At 40.6% G+C, this 4,395-nt stretch overlaps 1 long non-coding RNA gene across 2 annotated transcripts; it reads left to right on the top strand.

The window, feature by feature from the left end:
• The first annotated feature begins 286 nt into the window (after positions 1-286).
• LOC143733167 (uncharacterized) lies at positions 287-1,540 on the top strand. Of its 2 annotated transcripts, none has more exons than XR_013201283.1 (5): positions 287-395; positions 518-563; positions 639-728; positions 904-1,014; positions 1,121-1,540. It is a non-coding gene; the product is annotated as an uncharacterized LOC143733167 (long non-coding RNA). The 2 variants fall into 2 exon arrangements; XR_013201282.1 differs by having other exon boundaries at positions 1,116-1,538.
• The last annotated feature ends 2,855 nt before the right edge of the window (positions 1,541-4,395 follow it).

The following is a 4,395-nucleotide window of genomic DNA, read 5'->3' as shown; positions in this document are numbered from 1 at the left end:
ATGTTGTAGATTGTACTGTTTATGTGCTAATGTTGCTGAGGTGTTTTTTCCTGTTCCCAGACTGTTCTCCTTACAGGAGCATAGTCTGGGGGTCGCCTTTTTTTTCTCCCCACCTCTCCTCATGTCATGCTGTATTTTTCTCAAGATTGGAGCTGATTATAGCTGGACTTGTTTCCCAAGTCAAAGAAAAAATGCCACATGCAGGCTAGTTTGATTAAAGGGACACTTAAGGCGCAAGGTCATCTTCTGCAGTGGAACAGGGTTAAAACATCAATGCACCGGGTGGATAGGATTCTCTCAAGAATGACTCAGTTGGGATGTGTAATCAGAAGAACATACTCCCTGCCATGCCCAAAGTACTTGGTACATATAGACACAAACCATAAACTCATCAGGTAACTTGAGAATTTCTTTAACAATAAATGTAATATGCTCTACAATAGACTTGAATGTCTGTTTTAATATTTCTAACATTATTTAAGAGTTTACAGTTCAAAAGCATTGCATTTTTCTACAGGTACAATATAGTGATCTTTGCTGGGATTGATGGTTTTTCACGCAAGGTGAGCACACATTTTATCTAAAAGCACAGTACATACTGGATATGGGTGCTAAAAATGCTTACGTCTTTTGAATAGATAATGTACCTGGGAGCTGCAGACAACAACCGATCTGACAACCCTAGCTTTCTTCAGTCAAGCTGTTGAGGAATTTGGATACCCACTGAAGTAAAACTATTCTTCTTTTTTTTTTTTGCATACTGAAAAAAAGAAAAAGTAACTTCCTATAGACTAGCAAGTTAAAAACAATGTACATTTTATATATTTGACATTATAAATATTCATTTGAGATATTAACAAAAAAATGTTGGCTATTCATTATGTATGTTATATTATTGTTTAGAGTGCGAGCTAATCAGGGAGGAGAGAATGTTGGCGTGGCTCGTCTGATGTTTTCTGTACGTGGGCCAGACAGTAACTGCTTTATAGCAGGCAAAAGTGTGCACAATCAGAGGCAAGATATATTAATCTAAGATTGTTTAAATGTCTTTAACTACTACTTGAAAGACTTATAATATAATTATTTTTTGTAATTTGTCTTTTTTTTAAATGAAGAGTAGAGAGACTCTGGCGTGATCTCTGGATGGGAGTCACCAAGCGTGTTCTACCAAATCTTGCACACACTAGAGGAACAGGACATGCTGGATTTGAGCAGCACTCTTCACCTGTTTTGCTGCCATTGTGTATTTTTGCCCCGACTGCAAGCAAACCTCAGTGTGTTCCGTGAGGGATGGGACAACCACCCATTGAGAACAGAGCAAAACCTCTCACCAAACCAACTGGGGGTGGTTGGTCAGATGGAAAATCCCACTGACAACCCAGAGGTACTGAAGCAGTTAAACAAAGAAAATATCATTTTGCAGGGATAGTTCACCCCAAAATTTTCATTTAGTCATTTACTCACCCTCAAGTTGTTCCAAACCTGTATGAGTTTCTTTCTTTTGTTGAACAAAAAAGATGATATTTTAAAGAATTTTGGTGATCAAACAGTTGGTGGCACCCATTGACTCCTTTAGTATTTCCTTCCTATTATGGAAGTCAACGGGTGCCATCAACTGTGTAGTTACAAACATTCTTTAAAATATCATCTTTTTTGTTCAAAAACAGAAAGAAACTCATACAGGTTTGATACATGAGAGTGAGTAAATTACAGTTTTAATTTTTGGGTGAACTATCCGTTTAATCCAAATATTACAGACCAAGTTGATTTTCAAGATGATTGTAACACTAATTGAATTAACCATTATTAGTCTTTAGTAATGAAACAATGAATGTAGCATTCCCGGCTGAACAGATGCAAGGTACTCTCAGGAACTGATGTTTAAAGAATTTTATTCCCAGAAACACCGTAAGAGCATGTGCCCTTCTTCAGCCAGGAGCTAAGAGGTAGAAATAAACCTTTTTAAAGCTATATTTTCACAGTTCGGAAAACTCTCATCTCACTTCTCTGGAAGCTCTAATCAGAATGACGCGTCACATAGAAAATGCGCCAACATAGACACAGCGCGCCACTGCACTTCCTTACATGGACTTCAAAATAAAAGCATGTGAGGAAAGTGCCAGATGCTCTTGTAAAACAAAATGAAATACAGTGTCAACATTTCGTATTCAGCGAATAACATTAATAATCAAAACATAAACAAATAAAGAGTTTTTTTAGCTCAGGTTTAGTAAGAGTCCCCTTTTTGTGAAAACCTTTCTAAGGTATTCCATGACCACACCGCCCTCTATGGCTGGAGGTAAAGAAGGTGACGGCCCATTTCAGAGATAGGGAAATGTAATGGTCCTTTACACTCCCACCAAATCATGAGTGATTTGTATAACGTTAAGAAATATAAATTACGAATGATTTTCAAAAATATGAAATAAAAATAATTAACCTTCAACTCAGAAACGGACATAAAGTGTCGATACTATGGTGAATAAATATTAGAATTTAAGTGACATGATGAAAAGGATACACTTGGTTGTTCTCAGAAGCAGCTAGATAGTCTCTAGCAACAGGATCAGCTTCTGAACTGGGTGTTCAATGACAGACAGCTTGTTGAGTCTACGGCCATCCTTTCCCAGATTCCGGTCACCAAGGTATACCTTGACTCGTCTCACAAGCCCGTCTTTATCTGTAGTAGTCTCTGCAACTCTGCCCAGCCGCCACTCATTTCTGAGCAGATCTTCAGCCTTTCCATGACAATATCTCCCACTCGCAGGTTTCTCCTTGATGTGTGCCAGCGCTGCCTGGTGGCGATGTTGGATAGATACTCCTTACGCCAACAACTCCAAAACTGCTCTGCTAGGTACTGAACATGACGCCACCTTTTCCTTGCATAGATGTCTTCTCTGACGAATCTGCCTGGTGGTGGTAACGCTGGAATGGATTTCATAGTAAGCAGGTTATTAGGGGCGAGAGGTGCAAGGCTGTTGGGGTCGTTCAAGTTGTCAACTGAGAGTGGTCTACTGTTAACAATCGCCATAGCTTCATAAAAGAATGTCCGCAGTGATGCATCGTCAAGTCTATCAGAAGAGTGTGAGAGAGTTATGCGAAGAACATTTCTCACTGTTCTGATTTGTCTCTCCCATACCCCACCTGCATGGCTTGAATGGGGCGCATTTAGGACAAAGTCACACTGCTTCTCAGCTAAGAACACTGTCAGACGATCGGTGTCAATTTCCTTTAGAGCATTTTTTAGTTCATTCTTGGCTCAAAGTTGGTGCCTTGGTCACATTTGATTTGGCGCACTGCTCCCCGTAATGCAACGAAACAGCGCAGGCCATTGATGAAGGCATCTGTAGACATGTCATTTAGCATTTCTATATGAATAGCTCTGGAGCTGAAACATGTGAAGAGGAGGCCGTACCTTTTATGTTCCTTCCGACCCTGTTTAGTGACAAAGGGACCAAAGCAGTCCATACCGCAGCATGTGAATGGTGGGGATGGAATTGTATGCTCTGAAGGGAGGTCTGCCATTCTTTGTTCTTCTGTGGGTCTCCTGAGCTTACGACATGTTACACAGTGATGCACATGGGATGCTACTGCTCTGCTCATTCCTGGAATCCAGTAGCCTCGTGATCTGATCTCATTTACTGTGAGGCCCTTTCCTTGGTGCTTGACATTCTCATGACACTGAGAGATGATCATCTTTGTTATGTGGTGATCTTTAGGAATGACAACTGGGTGTTTGACTGAACTGGGTAAAAGCGCTTTGCAAAGCCTTCCTCCCAACTTGAGTACTCCTTCTTGATCCAGGAAGGCATCAAGATGATACAGTTTGCTGCGAGGTGACAGCTGGGCCCCAGTTCTCATTCTCCTCCTCCTCATCCTCATTTATATAGCGCTTTTAACAATGTAGATTGTTTAAAAGCAGCTTTACAGAGATAAACATATAATTTAAGGTAGCAGAGATTGGTTTAGTCACCTCAGCACTGCATTGTCATCGGGTCCAGGCGAAAGCCCCTCGTCAGATCTGGAAACGGCCTGGATCCGGCAGGCTGTGGGAAAACCTTGGGATAAACAAAGACACTAAAATTAGAGTAGATGCCATTCTTCTTATGATGTAACGAGTACATCAGGATTTAAGGGAAGTGTTCCCCAGTTCCGGCTGACCTAATCTAAGCAGCCTAATATTGAATTATAGAAGTCTATAGAGTGTTGTGTGAATGGTAGGTCAAAGAGATGTGTTTTTAGTCTAGCTTTGAACTGACAGACTGTGTCTGCTTCCCGGACAATGTTAGGAAGATTGTTCCAAAGTTTTGGTGCTAAATAGGAAAAGGATCTACCGCCAGCAGTCGATTTAGATATTCTAGGTATTATCAACTGGCCAGAACTTTGAGATTGCAA

Source organism: Siphateles boraxobius, unplaced genomic scaffold (assembly GCF_051911475.1).
Source record: "Siphateles boraxobius isolate OS27281-9 unplaced genomic scaffold, OSU_SipBor_1 92, whole genome shotgun sequence".
Lineage (NCBI taxonomy): Eukaryota > Metazoa > Chordata > Actinopteri > Cypriniformes > Leuciscidae > Siphateles > Siphateles boraxobius.
Note: the sequence above shows the minus strand (reverse complement) of the source record. Positions and strands in the feature narration are given on the sequence as shown.